Genomic DNA, 21,502 nt, shown 5'->3' with positions numbered 1-21,502 from the left:
AACGTTGTTAAAGGGACGTTATGGTTCAAAGTAAAACTGAAAAACCCCTGAAATACGGCAGTTATGGTAAGATAAGCAACCATAACTCATGCCGCCACCGTGCACTGCTAACACTAACACCCAGGACATCAAAGATGACATCACAAATGTCATTGATGACATCACTGATGACATCACATGGCTGGCTCTCCCTTTTTTCCTTTCCTGACATATCTAGGCCACATGATTTTCTTCAGTAACAGTCAGGAACTAAAAATTGTAAATTACTATATTCGTAGACTTCTCCTTCAAGTATGTTCTTAGAATAATTCCCTTATGGTCCAGTCATATCATATGAAACATATACATAGGAGAAGTCACAACCTTGAAAGACAGCAATCCTTTTTGTGCATTAAAATTATCAGTAGATTTATCAGCACTTTCTGATACTTGTGATGTTTTTTTATTACTGTACTTTCCCTGTATATGCTCATATTTTTATATGTTGTACTCACACTATTTTCCTTAGGGTCCAGACACATCATGTGATATATATAGATAGGGTAAGTAACAGCTTTGAAACAGAGCAATCATTTCTCTGCATAAAGGTAATCAGTTAGGTTATGAACACTTTCTGCTACTATTGCTGTTTCTTTTTCCTACTTCAATTCCCTTGTATATATTCATATTTGTATGTGGTGTTGTCTCTTTGTGATTTGTGTATAATAATGCAATTATGTAGGTTATGACCTACTTATCACAAGTTTCACTGTACGCAAAACTCTAATATGAAAACAGTTATCATTTCAATATTCAACATGGCAAGCTTATGAATATTGCACCTCCATCATGTATGCTGCACACAATGCCTATGTTTCTACATGAGTACCTTAGTATACTGGATTGAAGTTAATAATAGAATGCTATTTATATCAATGCATAGCTTAATGCACTGATTAGCACTTGATATTTATTCCAATAATCTTTGACACTTTTTTTAATTAACATTACACTAAGAATCCGTTGTACAGACTTTTCATGAAAGGTAAATGCACATGTGATGTCATCAGTGATGTCATCAATGACATTTGTGATGTCATCTTTGATGTCCTTGGTGTTAGTGTTAGCACTGCACGGTGGTGGCGTGAGTTATGGTTGCTTATCTTACCATAACTGCTGAATTTCAGGGGGTTTTCGGTTTTACTTTGAACCATAACGTCCCTTTAACAACGTTTTTTCACTGAATATATATATATATATTACATGGCCTGCGGTAGCGCCCATGTAGTTAATGTTAAGTTGCTAAACCCATAGGAAGAGCACTTTTTGGGTGGCTTATAACTTTGCTCCCCCTGGTCTAATCCTCACCAGACTTTGCAAAGAAAGTATATGGCCCACTCTGAATTATATTGCAAAGTTTGGTGACGTTTGGTCGAGGTGGGGAAAAGTTATAGGGGGTGGACCCAAAATTTTTTTTTTTCCCGATAGACATAATGGGAAAACATTTCCCTCACGCCTACAGCCCAAACCACTGGACAGATTTTCACCAAATGTGCAGCAGGAGCAGTGGCTTGGTCCAGAAAGTGTGCTTTTGTTAATTTGGTGTAAATCTGTCCAGTATTTATTTTTAAAACGACCAGAATCTAAGGCAAAAAAAATAGTGATATCTATGTCCACTCCACGGACTCACTTCCCTGTTTGGTCCGCGGACTGGCCTCTGATTGGCCAGAAAAATTCACAGACTTTTGGCCGCTGATTGGCTGGTGAGAAAACATGAAATGTGTCGGTTTTCCTGAAACGCCCGCCATCTTGGATTCGGACAGCGCGGTGAAAACATAAAACAAAAAAAGCAGCATTGCACTTGTCAAACTCAACAAACAATCTCTGTGGATGTGGGGGGATGAGGATGGGATATGGCCATAAGAAGCCAAAAAATGGGTTGTTTCACCCCTCCTCCCCCGACAGTCAGCGAACACTCCAGATGTTCTGGGGCAGTCCTGTGGTGTTCGCGGACACATCAGATGTCCTAGGACATCTGTACCTATTTCTACATTACAGGGTTGGGGAACAACAGTTTTTGGATGGCTTATATCTTTTGCGCCACTTAATGAAACTGCATGTAATTTTGCAATTCTATTCTAGAACTATTCTTGCATGGTTTTGTAAAGTTTTGTGGTATTCTGTCTAGAGGGGGCAAAATTAGAGGGGGGTCCCAAAATATTGTAAAGGCATATAAATGTGGTGTCATTTGATGAATCTTTACAACATTTGGCAAAACGATTTTGGATCTAGATATACATGGTTTTGGTGGGATTTTCTGAAGAGGGGACGAAATTAGAAGGGGGTCTCAACATTTTTAGATTGCTTAAAACTTTGTTGCTATTTGACGAATATGGACAAAAGTTTTGAGAAAGATTATAGACCCAACCTTCAATGTTTGTTTAAAGACTGAATGGATTTTGTCAAGTGGGGGCTAAGTTATATGACTGTATCTACATACATTTTGACACTTTTTAAAAAATAAAACATGGGCTCATTTAGAGAAAACACATGAGGAGCGTTGGCAAGGACATTAAAGCATGGTTTTGTAAATGTGCCTGTGTTTTATTTTTTGACAATTGTCATAATGTAGGTACAAAAAATAGTGATATACCTTTGGTGACTGAGGTATAGCCTATGGCCGTGGGCAGTAGCCAGATTGTCTGGGTCATGGCATAAGGTCATGACGCAGACAGTCTGGCTACTGGCCATGACCGCTAGGGATGAAAAATGTTGTTAAAGTGGCTATGTCTACCTGGGATGGGCTATGTGGTAAAGTTATTCGAAGGTAGGATAGGTTTGAAAGGGAAAAAAAGTGCTTGTGGTAATATGTTCATAAGGTTTTGCAGACTGCCATGGCAAGGGAAGAGGGGCTGTGTACGGAGCCCCACCTTCTCTTTCCATGTTGGCTGTCTTGGAAAAGGATTTTCCTTCATACAGCTGGACGCCGAAGGCCTCCTGCTGTAGGAAGAATAATCCTTCATTCTTACAGCGGGACGCCAAAGGCATCACGCTATAGGAGGAAAATCTTTGTTTTAGCACCCTGGGTTCCTGCTTCGGGAACCAGGGGTGCTAATGGCCTTTATCCCGCATTTCAGGGGCTGCAATGGATGATAATGGTCCATAGCCCTCCTTATTTATTTATTTATAATGCGCCAAAGCCTGCAGACATCAGGCTGTGTGGTTACAGTATTTGTTGAGGAAGATGAGGTGGAGGAAGACAGCTTACTACTTGCTGAGAAAGGAACAACCTTTCTGAGAGCATTGCGGTCATTGGATGTGGTTTGGTGGCGCATGGAGGTGGTCCCGTAGGAGTACTGTACATTCAGTGCATTTCACTTTGGTAGCTTTAGCCTTTGGTACACTCCCAACAGTAGCACAGAACTGGCACAACCCTGATTCGGTCTTGGTGGTAGAAGTAGGCACTTCCTCTACCTCATCTTCGTGGTCCTCTTCGTTGTCTTTGAAAGTACTGCACATTTATTGTTGTGAAGGAGGAGGGATGGCAATAACTGATGCCATTTTTAAGCTAAATAGCTGTTTTGATAACATTCTTCCAAGTATGTACTGTGTACTAGATTGGTAATGGATAATGAGTACGAAAAGGTGTAGGAGGTGTGCAAGGGAAATTTTGAAGTTGAAAGCTCCTAGATCAGTAGAAAATGCAGTTCCAAACTGACTTCGAAGCACAGATTCGATCACGAAGTGCAGACGCCTTTGCAAACACGTCACCATGCCACGTGCAAGCGTATGTTCATGTGGCACTGTCCAGAAGGTCTGCGATGAAGTCAGATTTTCCAGACGTCTACGGATGCAAAATTATTTCAAAAAATTGCTAAAAGTGTATTGACGTTTTAAAAATGATGCTACAAGGTGGGAAATGGCAGAGTCTTAAGGTAAAACTTTATAAATTGGACAAAAATATTGCTTATTGGCTAAGTATGATATTAGTAAATTGTAGGAAAATAGCATGCACTGGTAAAAGCCCATGAAATTCAATGAAAAAAACGTTGTTAAAGGGACGTTATAGTTAAGTTGCACTAATAAAAACCTATGAAATTCAATGGAAAAACATTGTTACAGGGACGTTATGGTTACAGGTAAAACCTCAGAAATTCGCTAGTTATGGTAAGCTAAGCAACCATAACTCGCACCACCACAGTTCACTGCTAAGACTAACACTGAGGACATCAAAGATGACATTACAGGATATCCATTGCCATCTGCTCATAGAAGCCCAGAAGGAAAGTACCAAGACATGCCAAAGTGGGAGGCCACTAACAACCTGCTGGGCCAAAGGAGTCCCAAGGGTGTGGTACCCAGCCACTAGGCGGTAAACCCACAAGGGCAGTGCTGAATGGTGGTGGGGTGTACTGGTGTCGACTAGATATATGGCTTGGAACCTGTGAGGTGTATGAGGGACCAAGCTACCAGTCTCAGTGGCAGTGGTATGAGTTAGTAGGGAAGGGATTAACTAAAACAGGAACTCAAAAACAGAGTTCTGAGAAGTTTTCAAACTTAAGGAAGGCCAGCTCAAGTATAAAAGGAGCAGGAAGGCTGTTCCAAAGCGAGCACCGCCGAAGACAGAGACATGCCTCCCGCTCTCTGTTTCAAAAAGCATTTGACAGGCAGAGTATTGGAGTTACAGCAGCGGAGGACTGTAGCAGGGCAGTATTTAGGGAAACAAAGTGGGACATATAATAGCGCTTGCAATTAGCAGGACCCAATGTACACATTTTCGGGCTGCAGCGGTACCATCCCTGGGCTTCTGGCCAAGGATAAGTCTTGCAGCCCTATTGTAGATTAGCTGAAGGGGGTATAGACAACAAATGGGAAGGTTAAGGAAGAGGCTGTTGCAGTAGTCCAGCCTACACAGTACCAGGGCTCTACAGACCTAGAGCTTCAGGGTGAAGGTAAGGAACGGTATAATGCCTGTAAGGAGGTCAAGTTCAAACCATGGGTGTTCTTTACAAGCTCCAACATGTAAGGAGTAAATGAGAGAAAAGATTTAATGATAACCCCACGTTTTGTGGCCTCACAGACGGGCCAAAGACAGCAGCCACAGGGTAGGAGAAAAACAGGGTACAGGTGTCATAATAAGAACGATCTCCGTCTTACTGGCATTGAGACAGATATTAGCCGCACACAATGCCTCAATGGCGGTCAGACAATCATGGATAAAAAACAGGGGGGAACAAATTAGTTCAGGGAAGTTAAAGGAAAGCTGTGTATCATTGAGAAAAGAAGAAAGACATCAGGTGAGCCAGAGGAAGGAAATAGATATGTAATTGCCACAATGATAGGTTACAATCCAGGGGTACTCTGCAGGTACCCAGTGAGGTGGTGGAGTACAAATAGCACAGTTGCAGCTGGAAAGGGCGGTTAGTGATGGAAACAGATCAGTCACTCCAGTGCCTGGTCCATGATGCTAAAGTTATCATGTAACCGTTTAATAAAGATACAATGTTTCACCAGGTGAAAAGTGGCCGAGACTTCAAGTAGCACTATCCTCAATAGTACTACAATGATAAATAACATATACACTATTGAGACTTACATTGTTAGCCGCACACAATGCCTCCCTGGCGGTTAGACAATCAGGGATAAAAAACAAAAACAACAAATTAGTTCAGGAATGTTTAAAGAAAACTGTGTGTCATTAACATAACACTGGACATGAGAAAAGAAGAAACACATAAGGTCAGCCAGAGGGAGGAAATAGATATTTAATTGCCACAATGATATGATAAAATCCCTGGGGTACTCTGCAAGTACACAGTGAGGTAGTAGAGCAAAAACGAGACAGTTGCAGCTGGAAAGAGTAGTTAGTGAGGAAAACAGATCAGTCACTCCGGTGCCCGGTACATGATGCTAAAGGTATAATGTAACCGTTTAATATGGATACAATGGTTAACTGTATCAAAGGTGGATGAGACATCATGGAGCACTATCCTCAATTGTAGTATAATCTTAAATACTATATTCACTTTAATTATGTCATTCCACCATATTACAAATACTGTATACTCCCCATGCATTACCTATAATTACTATACCGATATTACTATACTATGTGTTGCCAATGGGCAGATTATTGGGGGCATGGTCTATGGCCACAACCACCAAAATAGATTTCAACCATATAACAAGTACATACAATACACCTTCAAATAACAAAACTCACACAGAACCCCTCGCCATCCATATAATGTCAGTGCACAGTAACAAGTGACCGTGGAATCGCCGGCATCTGGAAACTCTTTTTTCACCTATAACAACAACTCCATATCATCTTTATTCCACTCCCCTACCCTTTCCATGCCCTCTTTCAGCCATCAAATAATCAGTTTTCTAGACGTTTTCCGGATCAAGATATCCGTGGGCAACGGCTGCTGTCCACAGATCCAACATGGCGACTGTTCCGAAAAATATGACCCACTTCACGCTTTTCACCATCCAATCAGCAGGCGCATTCGGTGTCTGCAGACATCACTCAGGGCCATGATTGGTCCAGGGGGTTGTCTTGGTGCAAATGTGCAAATGTGGTGAAAATCCGTCCAGTGGTGTGGATTGTACGTGTGAGCAACATTTATTTTCCATTGCATCAATGAGGATTTTCCACACATTTTGGGGCCCCCTATAACTTTGCACTCCAATGAAGAAACCACACCAAACTTTGCAGAATAATTCTGAGGGGTCCATATACCTTTTTCAAAGTTTGGTGAAGATTCTTTCAGTGGGGGCGGAGTTACAAGCTGCCCAAAAATTGCTCTTTCTTTGAGTTGAGCAACTTAACCATAATTAGAGGGCCACTGCCCAGGCTTTGTAACATACAAAACACCAAGAAAGTTATTGTGGGTTTGAAAAGTTTTGAAAAAAATCCTTTTACCTGAAATATGAAGGTAGGATAGTCCATTTGAGCCAAGTCGCACATTCCACAGCACCACCAAGTAGCCTTTTTAAACCCACCATAACATTCTTGGTGTTTTGAAAAACATGGCCAAATGCTACAACCACAAGGCTAAAAACAACCCAATAGGCCTGTTAGGCAAAATATATTTCTTCTCTGACGCCCAAAGTATACTATCTAAACACTGTGAAGAGAGGAACCTTTAGGGGTTAACAAGTGGCGCACGCGGCTGGCGCACAGTGTGCGCGTGCGAATCCCTGCGCCAGCCGCGTGCGCCAAAATACATTTCCGCGCACAGCATATTCATGGATTCCAGCCACCAAAACCAGCCGTGGCGCACAGTGGCACAGCGACCCTGCAGCAGCGCCAGTTATGCCCCCAAGAACGCCCCTTGCGCAGGGAAAAGCCATCAAAATCCCCAATCCAGCGCAAAGGGCTGCGCTAACCCTGTACCAGCACGGCAAGCGGGGTACGTGTATCACTGGGGTGCGTGGGAAGTTCCTCACGTTATTTCAGCTGGGTACGTGTATTTCAGGGGTGCGCGGGAAGTTCCACACGCAATTCCATCAGGGCACGTGTACATTAAGGGTGCGCGGGAAGTTTCACACGTGAATTCAGCAGGGTACGTGTATTTCAGGGGTGCGCGGGACGTTTCACACGCAATTTCAGCTGGTTACGTGTATATCAGGGGTGTGCTGGAAGTTCCGCGCGCGAATGTCCTGGGTACGTGTATTTCGGGGTGCGCGGGAAGTTACACACGTGAATTCATCAGGGTACGTGTATTTCAGGGGTGCGCGGGAAGTTTCACACGAGATTTCAGCTGGGTACATGTATATCAGGGGTGCGCTGGAAGTTCCACACGCGAATGTCCTGGGTATGTGTATTTCGGGGTGCGCGGGAAGTTACACACGTGAATTCAGCAGGGTACGTGTATTTCAGGGGTGCGCAGGAAGTTTCACACGCGATTTCAGCTGGGTACGTGTATATCAGGGGTGCGCTGGAAGTTCCACATGCGAATGTCCTGGGTACGTGTATTTCGGGGTGCGCGGGAAGTTACACATGTGAATTCAGCAGGGTACGAGTATTTCAGGGGTGCGCGGGAAGTTTCACACGAGATTTCAGCTGGGTACGTGTATATCAGGGGTGCGCTGGAAGTTCCACACGCGAATATCCTGGGTACGTATATTTCGGGGTGCGTGGGAAGTTACACACGTGAATTCAGCAGGGTACGTGTATTTCAGGGGTGCGCGGGAAGTTTCACATGCGATTGACCCTGTGCGAGCGTGGTACATGTATTACTGGGGTGCGCGGGACGTTTCACACCCGATTTCAGCTGGGTACGTGTATTTCAGGGGTTCCGTGGAGTACTACACGTGAATTGGCCGTGTGGGTCCTCCCAGGTGTTCACTCCACAACCTCCACGGCCCCTGCAGGCAGCCCACACCACGGGGGACTACCCTGCACCCCCACTCATGTCCCCCAGCACCCCGACCCCCCAGCACTGTGGGGCACCCTCCACCAGGCCCCCAACTCATGTCCCCCTGCACCCCCACCCCCCAGCACTGTGGGGCACCCTCCACCAGGCCCCCAACTCATGTCCCCCTGCACCCCCACCCCCCAGCACTGTGGGGCACCTGCCAGCAGGCCCCCACTCATGTCCAACTCATGCCCCCCTGCACCCCCACCCCCCAGCACTGTGGGGCACCTGCTAGCAGGCCCCCACTCATGTCCAACTCATGTCCCCCTGCACACCCACCGCCCAGCACTGTGGGGCACCCTCCACCAGGCCCCCACTCATGTCCCCTTCCACCCCCACCCCCCAGCACTGTGGGGCACCTGCCAGCAGGCCCCCACTCATGTCCAACTCATGTCCCCCTGCACCCCCACCGCCCAACACTGTGGGGCACCTGCCAGCAGGCCCCCACTCATGTCCAACTCATGTCCCCCTGCACCCCCACCCCCCAGCACTGTGGGGCACCCTCCACCAGGCCCCCACTCATGTCCCCCTGCACCCCCACCCCCCAGCACTGTGGGGCACCTGCCAGCAGGCCCCCACTCATGTCCAACTCATGTCCCCCTGCACCCCCACCCCCCAGCACCGTGGGGCACCCTCCACCAGGTCCCCAACTCATGTCCCCCTGCACCCCCACCCCCCAGCACTGTGGGGCACTCTCCACCAGACCCCCAACTCATGTCCCCCTGCACCCCCACCCCCCAGCACTGTGGGGCACCTGCCAGCAGGCCCCCACTCATGTCCAACTCATGTCCCCCTGCACCCCCACCCCCCAGCACTGTGGGGCACCTGCCAGCAGGCCCCCACTCATGTCCAACTCATGTCCCCCTGCACCCCCACCCCCCAGCACTGTGGGGCACCTGCCAGCAGGCCCCCACTCATGTCCAACTCATGTCCCCCTGCACCCCACCCCCCAGCACTGTGGGGCACCCTCCACCAGGCCCCACACATGTCCCCCTGCACCCCCACCCCCCAGCAGTGCAGGGCACCCTCCACCAGGCCCCCAACTCATGTCCCCCTGCTCCCCCACCCCCCAGCACTGTGGGGCACCCTCCACCAGGCCCCCAACTCATGTCCCCCTGCACCCCCACCCCCCAGCACTGTGGGGCACCTGCCAGCAGGCCCCCACTCATGTCCAACTCATGTCCCCCTGCACCCCCACCGCCCAACACTGTGGGGCATCTGCCAGCAGGCCCCCACTCATGTCCCCCTGCACCCCCACCCCCCAGCACTGTGGGGCACCTGCCAGCAGGCCCCCACTCATGTCCAACTCATGTCCCCCTGCACCCCCACCCCCCAGCACTGTGGGGCACCCTCCACCAGGTCCCCAACTCATGTCCCCCTGCACCCCCACCCCCCAGCACTGTGGGGCACTCTCCACCAGACCCCCAACTCATGTCCCCCTGCACCCCCACCCCCCAGCACTGTGGGGCACCTGCCAGCAGGCCCCCACTCATGTCCAACTCATGTCCCCCTGCACCCCCACCCCCCAGCACTGTGGGGCACCTGCCAGCAGGCCCCCACTCATGTCCAACTCATGTCCCCCTGCACCCCACCCCCCAGCACTGTGGGGCACCCTCCACCAGGCCCCACACATGTCCCCCTGCACCCCCACCCCCCAGCAGTGCAGGGCACCCTCCACCAGGCCCCCAACTCATGTCCCCCTGCACCCCCACCCCCCAGCACTGTGGGGCACCCTCCACCAGGCCCCCAACTCATGTCCCCCTGCACCCCCACCCCCCAGCACTGTGGGGCACCTGCCAGCAGGCCCCCACTCATGTCCAACTCATGTCCCCCTGCACCCCCACCGCCCAACACTGTGGGGCATCTGCCAGCAGGCCCCCACTCATGTCCCCCTGCACCCCCACCCCCCAGCACTGTGGGGCACCTGCCAGCAGGCCCCCACTCATGTCCAACTCATGTCCCCCTGCACCCCCACCCCCCAGCACTGTGGGGCACCCTCCACCAGGTCCCCAACTCATGTCCCCCTGCACCCCCACCCCCCAGCACTGTGGGGCACTCTCCACCAGACCCCCAACTCATGTCCCCCTGCACCCCCACCCCCCAGCACTGTGGGGCACCTGCCAGCAGGCCCCCACTCATGTCCAACTCATGTCCCCCTGCACCCCCACCCCCCAGCACTGTGGGGCACCTGCCAGCAGGCCCCCACTCATGTCCAACTCATGTCCCCCTGCACCCCACCCCCCAGCACTGTGGGGCACCCTCCACCAGGCCCCACACATGTCCCCCTGCACCCCCACCCCCCAGCAGTGCAGGGCACCCTCCACCAGGCCCCCAACTCATGTCCCCCTGCACCCCCACCCCCCAGCACTGTGGGGCACCCTCCACCAGGCCCCCAACTCATGTCCCCCTGCACCCCCACCCCCCAGCACTGTGGGGCACCTGCCAGCAGGCCCCCACTCATGTCCAACTCATGTCCCCCTGCACCCCCACCCCCCGGCACTGTGGGGCACCCTCCACCAGGCCCCCACTCATGTCCCCCTGCATCCCCACCCCCCAGCACTGTGGGGCACCTGCCAGCAGGCCCCCACTCATGTCCAACTCATGTCCCCCTGCACCCCCACCCCCCAGCACTGTGGGGCACCTGCCAGTCGGCCCCCACTCATGTCCAACTCCTGTCCCCCTGCACCCCCACCCCCCAGCAGTGCAGGGCACCCTCCACCAGGCCCCCAACTCATGTCCCCCTGCACACCCACCCCCCAGCACTGTGGGGCACCCTCCACCAGTCCCCCAACTCATGTCCCCCTGCACCCCCACCCCCCAGCACTGTGGGGCACCTGCCAGCAGGCCCCCACTCATGTCCAACTCATGTCCCCCTGCACCCCCACCAACTCATGTCCCCCTGCACCCCCACCCCCCAGCACTGTGGGGCACCTGCCAGCAGGCCCCCACTCATGTCCAACTCATGTCCCCCTGCACCCCCACCACCCAGCACTGTGGGGCACCCTCCACCAGGCCCCCACACATGTCCCCCTGCACCCCCACCCCCCAGCAGTGCAGGGCACCCTCCACCAGGCCACCAACTCATGTCCCCCTGCACCCCCACCCCCCAGCACTGTGGGGCACCCTCCACCAGGCCCCCAACTCATGTCCCCCTGCACCCCCACCCCCCAGCACTGTGGGGCACCTGCCAGCAGGCCCCCACTCATGTCTAACTCATGTCCCCCTGCACCCCCACCCCCCAGCACTGTGGGGCACCTGCCAGCAGGCCCCCACTCATGTCCAACTCATGTCCCCCTGCACCCCCACCCCCCAGCACTGTGGGGCACCCTCCACCAGGCCCCCACTCATGTCCCTCTGCACCCCCACCCCCCAGCACTGTGGGGCACCTGCCAGCAGGCCCCCACTCATGTCCAACACATGTCCCCCTGCACCCCCACCCCCAGCACTGTGGGGCACCTGCCAGCAGGCCCCCACTCATGTCCAACTCATGTCCCCCTGCACCCCCACCCCCCAGCAGTGCAGGGCACCCTCCACCAGGCCCCCACACATGTCCCCCAGCCAACATGTCATCACAATCTAGATCTCTGGCCCTTATGGTCAGCCTCCAAATGCCAAACACCCACCCGAGTATTGCATCCACCCACTTAGAAATGGCAATAACATGATAGAACCCCAATTGCAAGTTTGGAAATGAACACATGTCCCTCACATACACCCAATGGGTGTCAGTGAATCTCAAAACCCATATCATGATATGCATGAAACCAATGAGATGATACTACACATTGAAGTTTGAACAAAAAATATGTATTTAAAGGAACATAAATTGAATCAAAAATTAACAAACAAAAATGGGAATTCAAAAATAATAAAAACCAGCATGTCCGTGAAATAATGCAAAACCACAAATCATAATCCAAAGGAAAGGTGTCCAAAATCACAGTCCACAAAAGTAAATCCAATGGAAAATTAAAATTGAAAACCATTGCTCCATGGGTAAATTGTAAAAAAAAAATGAAAATCCAACAGTCAACTATGTACAGATAAACAATCCAGGGTCCATGATCCCAACAGAAGAAATGAAACCTATCTAATAACACTACCTAATAAAAAAAACTATATACAAAAATATGGCCCATTGTCCAAAAGGTCCAAAAAAAATGCAAAACCAAAGGAAACCTAACACTAACTACAGAACTATTTACAAGGGCAGCGGGCTAGTCCGACGGCTCACTTTTGGATGTCCCGGGCCAGGGCATCATCGAACTCCTGCTCAATGTCCCAGAGGCGGTCCTCCTCCATGGCCCCGAGGGTCCGCAGGGCTGTCGACGTATCCACCTCCAACCGCCTGCGGATTGCCTCGAGGCACTCGGCCCGCCTCAGGGCCCTCCGCATGGAGTTCTCTGCCCTGACCATCGTGAGCCGTGCCTCTTCCGCCCGCTGCCGCTCCGCATCTATTGCGTGGGCCAACCGCTGCCACATGGAAGAAACTTCCCGTCCTGGGTCCTCCTACCCTCCGGCCGATGCCTGCCCCTCCGATGTCAAAGGCCCTGAGCCGTCATGGCTCCCACCACGTTGCTGCTGCTGCTGTGCCTCTGCCCATGCACTGCCTCCTGCTGCCTGCACATCCTCCACTGGCTGGGGTGCAGTCGTTGATGTGGCCACCCCTGCTGGACGTCCGACTCCCGACTGTGGCAGGGATGCCTCCTCCACCTGCCTGGCCGCACCGTCAGAGGCAGCTCCACAGGGCACCCAGGTGACTGATGGGTGGGAAGATGGCACGGAGGACGACTGGCGCATAGGGGGTTCAGTTGAGGAGGGGGTCGTAGCAAGCCCCATCAAACGGAGGAATCCGGCCTGGGTGACCTGTCCCAGTAGGCTGACGTGGTCAACGAGCCATTCGAGATGACGTGCAGTCTCCTCATGAAAAGACTGCAGGTCCCCTCGCATGGCCCGTTGACGCAACACCACACCAGTCAGGACAGGCTCAACCCAGACCCAGATAGCCACGTCCGCAGGCAGAGGAAGGCCAGTTGTCGTGAGCTCATCCCCTGCCTGAAAACGGGTCTGGACGTAGGCATCCCTGCTGGTGCAAGATGATGCAGTGACAGGATCAGGGACAGGATTGCACACAGGCACCTCCACGGCTGCCTGTGCTGCCTCCTGTCCCTGGTCCTGCACTGCACCACTAGCACCAGTGGAATCTCCACCTCCAGACCCCGTCTCTGTTGCTTGCACGGCCTCCTCCTCCACCAAACCCCCCACCAACCTGGATGACTCCGTGCCATCTTCCCCCGTTGGGCCCTGTGGGGTCCCAGCTGCCCCTTCTGCTGCCGAGGAGTCCAACTCCAACCTCCGCCTCTTGGACCTCCCCCCGGCAGCTGCGGCCTGGGACGCAGCACCGGACTCCTCACTCCCCGACGAGATCACAACCTGGGAAGGGAGCCGGGCCTTGCGTCTCCGGCTGGCGGTGGAATCCCCGCCGCTGTGCTCCACAGCACCTTCTCCGCCCTCTTCATCAGTTGACGCTGCAGACAGGGAGAAATAAAACACAGGCATCAGGGCACTGTACAATGGACACATACACACATGACAGTTGTACATGAGTGGCATTGGCAAACCTCAGACATGCCATCAAAATCCCCAACACACATGTCGTTTCAACTTGCACACATGAGCCATACCACAGCCATATCGCAACTGCCAGCACCATCCATACACATACAACAGCATGAGCAGGCAAAACATAGCCAGACATCACATGCAACACAGGGAGTGCACTACACATGTACACACACCACCACACTTGCATGCATGTGTACACCTCTTCCAACTGTCGCAGTGTTCAGATGGGCATCCATGTCACATCTGCCAATCAGGCTTCCACATCCCGCTGTCACATGCATCCATGTTGCATCACTGTTGCACCCTTGTCAAATACACACACATGCACATGTACACAGTGCTGATACATGCAGCTGAAAACAACATACATGCGTGACATCACGAACATGCCTACTTGCATACACATTCACCCAAACATGTGTGCCCACACAACTGCATTTGGCATGCAAGCCTACACACACAAGCACCAACCATGTCTCACACATTACAGCCCTCGCATGTGTTAGCCTCATGGCCCTCTACACCCCCACCGATACTCGGCCCCATACAAACAGATGTGCAACCTGCACACTACTGAAACATCACCACACGCACAGCTTACAATCAGGATGCATGTACACTTACCGCTCGACTCTAGACGGGTCTGCCCTGCCTCTCAAGGACCTGGACGTGGAGCGCTGGGGATATGCGTTCCAGGACCCTCATCTGATCTTCCGACAAGTGGCCCCGGCGCCCCTTAGCATCCGCTGCCTTCAAGAGGTGCTGGGCCTTGTTGAGGGTCCTGGACCTGAAGTCCTCCCAGCGCTTCTTGACATGTTGCAAGTCGTGGACTGCCACCCCCTCCGCGTTGATGGCAGTCACTATGTCCGTCCAGATCCGAGTCCGTCCTTCCTTGTCGGCGCGGGAACTTCCGAAGAGGGCATCATACTGCCCAGGACTTGCTCCACCAGGACACCAACTTCCCTGGCACTGAAGCTGGTGCCACTCTGCCTCTCTGGCCGGGGGTTGTCAGTGGTGCCAGATGTTGCAGTGCCCGACATGACAACCCCAGAGGCAGGAGTGGGTGGGCAACTGGGTCCTGGGGCTGGGCTGTGGAGCGATGGAATCCCAGTCGGGAGTCTTCGGTTCCAGCAGGGATGGTCACAGCAACAGCACCCCTGTCTAATGTGCAGGCAGCAAATGGCAGGGCACGTGGGCAGCAGGCAGTCAGGCAGCAGCAGATGGCAGGTGGGAGCGTGCTCGGGGCTCTGGGGGGCAGTAATTTGGCCTTCTGGGCAGGAGCGTGGTCTTCCGTGTGCTTACGCGTTGGCCAGCTTGATACGGAGTGATTTGGCACGTGAAAATTCTGCACGTCAGCGTGTAATTCAAGGAAAAGCCCTTAGCGCGTAAGCGCGTCGGCACGCATACGCAATTTCATTGGACAGAAGGCCCTTCAAGCGCAAGCGCCTCTGTGATGTGACGCGCACAGGCGTGCTTGGGCGTTTCAGCGCGTGTGAAAAACTGCACGTCCGCATGTAATCCGAGGAAAGGGCCCATGCGCGTAAGTGACGTGACGCGCGCGGGCGTTTCCCTCAGCACGGGTTAAAGGTGAGCAGGGCCAGCAGTTCCCTGTACGTGCCTTTCGTGGAGACCGACGTGTGTTGCTGCTTCCTGTTGTTTCGCGCGCCATCACAACTTCACAGCTATCAAGGACGTATCTCTTCTTTTGGCGGGGGTATTGGCTATGCATGTTTTTCTGCATCGTGCTAGTCAGACGGTGAGTCGCACACACTCTTTTTCCCACTGCGGGTGCCCCTGTGTATCGCACCCATTTTCGATGTCATAGTAGCCTGCGTGTCCCACGCGTGCGCGTTATTCGTGTTACTGGGTGCCACCGCGTACTGCGGGAGGTTGAATCCACGCACGTAGGCTGCAGGGTTGTGTGCACGGTTTTACTGCAGTTTTGGGGTGCCTGAGCGTTGCGTGACCCGTCACTACATCACCGGGGTCACATACAGCCTTGCAGGTGCAGGGGGGCTGTTAACATCTTGCTTCCCACCCCCTTCACCCCAATTGCCCAGGTCAATTGTGGTGTACACCTCCCATTGGCACTACTCCATCTGTGCCGGCACTACTACATCTGTGCCATGGTTGGGAGGACACCAAAGGTGAGGGGCGCCTCAGCTGGGCGTTCTCCTCGTGGCGGGCGTGGTCGAGGACGTGGCCGTGGTGACCAGGGTGTAGGGGGACTCCATGGTGTCCAGAGCGGCCACAGAGGGGGAAGAGGCAGGGGTGCGCCACTTGAGCACAATGTTGTGCCATGTGTCGGTGCAGTCATGCCACCACCCCCTGTGGTTCTGGGGGATGCAGCTTCCACATCTGGCACTGGTGCCCGTGTGATCCGACAGTCCGTTCCATCGACTGCCACGGGCCCAAGGGTAGTGGTAGCTGCAGGTGCAGCTGTGGACACCGCCACCCAGGGTCAGGGTCTGCCAGCGCAGGCTGCGTTGGCACTTGAGGAGCCCTTGGTAGATTTCCAACAGGCCAGGAGGGAAACCATAGGGGCAGGCCGGCCTGCTCAGACCAAGACATGTGTCCCTGGGGCAGTTATGTCATCTGCTGCCCTGAACAGCCGGGTGTTGGCAAGTGCAGGGGCAGATGCACCCAACAACACCCCGGTTGTGAGTCTGCCAACCAGGACCGTTGTGGTCAATGTCCCTGCCACAGCTGATGTTGCTGCGCAGGGTCCATTAGAGGGCACCCAGCTGCCACTGACACAGGTCGTCCCTCCACCTGCCACTCCCTTGGCTCAATCCACCGAACCCACTGGCCATACTGGTCAGGGCGGCATTAGCCAGCCAGGGTCTGCGCCAAAGTCCAAGAGGAGGAAGGTTGCACCTGCAGCACAGGCTGGGACCCCAAACACAGCCACGACCTCCTGTACGTCGAGGAAGAAGCCTTTCTGCAAGCAGGAACTGGACTTCCTCGTGGGCTACGTCCGGGGCCACAGCCGTGACATGCTAGTGGGTGCCAATAGTCAGACTACGTCTGCCCAACGTGACACCCACTGGAAGCATGTTGCGGAACATGTCAGTTCATTCGGCCATGAGGTGCGCACGGCGCAAGAGTGCAAAAAGCGTTGTAATGACATCAAACGCAGCACTAAGGCTAAGCGTGCCTCTAATTACAACTTGACTCTGGTGACTGGCGGTGGGCCTGCACCAGAGGAGGAAGAGCTCACTCCGCATGAGGCACTCGTTGCAGAGTTCATACCACCTGAATTGGTCGAAGGAGTGGGAGAGATGCTGGACTTTGATGCCCAGTCCAGTGAGTGTTGATGCGTGTTTGTTGAGGACGTGTGTGTTTCACTTGTGGGATGTGTTGTGCATGATTGCCACTACATGTGACATGTACATGGTTCTGATGTGTAAGTAATGCAATGCTTCCGTGATGCATGTCTCCTCTGCCTGCATGCAGGGACTCCATGTAGGCATGCTCCCTTGCCCCTCCTCCGCCACTCTGCACCCCAGTTCCACCTTTGCACTGGTCTGCTTCAATCTTGGCAATGTGTACTTTCCTGTTCATGCGTCCTGTGTAGATGCTAACTTCCAGCGTAGAATCTGCCAGACATATGCTGTGTGGTACAGCCTTAGTACTTGATGCAGGGTATCTCACTTGTACTGTGCATAGGTCAGATGTCCCGCAGGGACATGAGTGCCCATTCATGCTCCATGTGCATTGCACGCATGCCCCTATGTGTCCTTGACTGGATGATCACTGTAATACAAGTCCTGGGTGACATACATTGCATGGCATCTCATCAGCCTTCCCATGTCAACTGTGGCTCAGTACTGCGTTGCACACATGTTTAGGGTCTGACAATCTGTGTGGCTCACAGGCCTCAGCCTGTTCAATGGCCAATGACTCTGTCCAACTGTTGTTGTGTCTTCTTCACACGTGGGCGGCCTCCAGAGGTTTCATCATGTGTCCTGCTTACTGTCCCATCATCATTTGCAGTGTTGTCACTTGAATCACATTAAGCTGTTGAGGCCAGTCAACACTGCCTGTCAATACACAGGTGTATGGTCAGCCTTTTGATACCATGCTAGGCATCCCTGCTTTGGTACTGGGGTGGAGGGGTGCTTGGCTTCTAGATATGGTACACATTGAATGCACAATGCATGTGATGCCTGAATTTGACCTTGCACTGCCTTCACATTTCCTGGCACACACCATGGAGTCCTTGTTCATGTAGGTAGTGAGTGGCGTACACATTTTCTGCACTGCATAGACCCACTTCCATGGAAACTGCCACCTTTCAACAGATCTGATCACAGAAGCAATTCAAAGTTGACCCAGCATGCATGGCAGGTTATATGTTGTGTGTCACATGTCTGCCTGATGCGTTTGTTGTCGGTGTGTTTGTGTGTTGTGTGCTTCTGACATGTGTATTGACCTTTTTTCTCTCTATTTTTTATTGATGACGCAATGGAGGCAGAGGATGGTGTTGTCATGCCAGACACAGGGTTGTTACCACTACATCAACCCGGCACAAGTGGGGGTCGTGGGGTGGTAGGCCACGAAAACCCCCAAGTGCTACAGTCCATCTTGTCTCTGGCTGCCTATGAGTCCAGCCTTGATGACGACTCTGACGTCCATGTTGAGTTGGATGAGCATCAAGTCCATGTGTCAGGGGTGAGTGATTCTGATGTGGACACTCCTCTGTCTGCGACACCTGCACTGAGGGATCAGACAGTCTTGGTTCCTCCGCCCGTGGTGGATCGGGACGCAGGGTCACCCTCCACACCAGTCACTGATGTGCCTGGGACATCACGTCGATGGGGGCATGTAGTCGTGCAGCCGCGGGCGGTGCCAACACAGCGAGGACCCCCGGTCCTTGGGTCCCGCAGCGGTCAAGCCCGGCAACGCGGTTGCCGCGCGCAACCGCAGTATACTGAGTGGGAGCAAGACATGACTGCCAATTCAGAACGGCAGGTGGCAGCAATGGAGAACATCGCTGAGAGCATGGAGCGTGTAGCCCGATCTGTGCTCCCCCCTGCTAGGCAGGCACTTCTCCAGCAGCAGGCGGCACGGTCCACGGCCCGGTCACTCAGGCTGGGCATGGCGGCCTCAGACTGGGCACGCCAGGTTGAAATGTCGTCTCTGCGTCAAGCAATTGCTGCTCACGCAGAGGCGCACATGGATGCCCTGAGGGAGGAGTATGCTTCCCTCAAATCCACTCTGGGTGTCCTTATGATGTCCCAGAGGCAACGGGAAGAGGAGAGGTTTGCACAGCTTGAGCGTACCATCTCGGCTGAGCTACAGGCTTGCCGGGAGGTGCAGCGGTTGCCCAGCCAGGCCTTGCAGGAGAAACTCCGTGTTACACGTGCTACCTTGCAAGAGGAAGCACGTGTATCACGTGAGGTTCTGCATGCAGACCTACGTCACATCGCCACACAGAACCAGGCTCACCCGTCCGGCAGACTTGCTGCCGACGAGGGGCAAGCTGCGGCTAGGCGTGGCCAGGCTACTGTGCCACGTCCTCCTTTCCAGGATGAGCCAGACTCGGACGACCATCTATCTCCCACATAGGTCGGGCTGTGCAGGCGTTGAGCCCATGGAGGTTTTTGTTTGGCTCAGCATCATCGCATGTGGTTGTTGAGCAGCACCCTGTACCTCCCCCTTGCTGGGTGCCTCCCCTCCCCCCCGGGTCGTATGTGGCCATTTTTGATTTTTCTTTTAGTTTAGTTAGTTAAGTTTCTGTTTGATAGTTAGTTTAATTCGGTAATGTAGGTTTTCCATAGTTAGTGTAATTAGTTAATATAGTTTAAAATTGCTTGTCCATTGTGCTTTCATGTGACGGTGCGGTGCTTTGTGGCTTTTGAAGGCATCCACTGTCTGTTCCAGCTGGGCCCTTCAGGCTTGTCTTGTGTATGTGTTTGCTGCTTGGGGTCCTTGACTCACATATGCCACTCCTGCCTCCCTTATGCATGGGCGCGCAAGGATGGTTCGGTGTGACAACCTATTACACAAGGGCTTTGGACTGTCATATCTGTGGCATGTCTGGTGCTGTGTGACTTGTGTTGCACCCCTAGTGGGGATGATTGCGGTGTTATTGTCCACTGTTCAGCTTTTGCTAGATGGGGTGTTTCATGATTAATGTGTACATTCATTGCTATGCATTGTGTAGTATGTTTCTTATCTTTACTGTACACGTGCTTGTTGCAATTCATGCCGTAGATAGTGTGTTCCGCACTTTGGATGTGAAAGACGGACTGATGGTGTGATTTCTGATGTAAGTCTCTGACATGGTCAAGTAATGAGATGCCTGAAGAGACACGCACAGATGACTTTAAAGCATTAATCATGTGTTTCATGCCCTTTCTGCAGGGGGATGAGCCTCCAGAGCACCTTTGCCAGCAGACATGGCCCATTGGACGTCTGAATTCTGGACACGTTTGTTGGTGCCCACATGCACATGTGTGCACAAGCAGAGGCACAGGGATTGCAGACCTACATCCTAGAACTGCTGACATGTTCCAAGGAACTCCAGGCAAGGTGAGCAGCACAGGGGGGCCACAACACAGCAAAGCTTGCATCAGGCGAGTTGCACATGCAGGCTTAGTCACAGCACTGAGGGTGAGCTTGGCCGAATATTGGTGTTGAAGCACACAATGCAGCTCAGATGTGTTGGTGGACTGATGGCTGTTGATTGTAAGGTTGTCTGGGACACCTTCAGGGGCAGTGGCACATACCCTCCGGTACACCAAGGTCCATTGAAGCACTTGTATCAACCATGTAGCCTTCCGAGCCGAGACATGGAAAGGGGCAGCTCACAGGGACATACAGCAAGGGACATACTCGGGTGCAGTGCATTTCATTTCCATGTACATTTTGATACATGCACTGCCAACTTTGTTTCGGTCATGGTGGAACACGACTTGTTCTGAAGTCATGCCTTGCTATATGGGGCTGTCTGCTTACCCAGGGAACATTGCATGTTGTGTGAATTGTGACACATTGGTGTTCCATTTGCCACGCACCCACCAGCGGCTGACTTACTGCATTGACTGTGTATGACCCATCACAGGGGTAATGTTATATATGGGTACGAAGCATCTACACCAGATTGTCTGTTTGCAGAGTAGTTTGTTGCTATGGGGCATGTTTGGTGTTGTGTTTTTGTGTAATGGGCACATACAGATTATTGACTGTGGCTCTCTTTGCAACATTGCAGTGCTCCTGTAACCGGACCTGAGAGTGCGCAGGCAGGAGGCCAGCACTCAAAACCAGAGCTAAGTGTCTTGTTGTTTTTCTTTCAAACTGCTCTGCATAGGCTTGCTGGGGGGGTGCACTAATGCATGGATGAATGTGTAATTCAATTTGGTATGTTTTTTTTCCCCTAATCACCCGGAGTCCTATCCAATTTTAAACCCTTTACCCTCTACCCGGTGTTCCTGCTTCCCGTACCTATCCTAGCAACGTTCCCTAAC

Source organism: Ambystoma mexicanum, chromosome 11, assembly GCF_040938575.1.
Source record: "Ambystoma mexicanum isolate Mex_15411 chromosome 11, UKY_AmexF1_1, whole genome shotgun sequence".
Classification (NCBI taxonomy): Eukaryota; Metazoa; Chordata; class Amphibia; order Caudata; family Ambystomatidae; genus Ambystoma; species Ambystoma mexicanum.
This window is presented reverse-complemented; position numbering follows the sequence as displayed.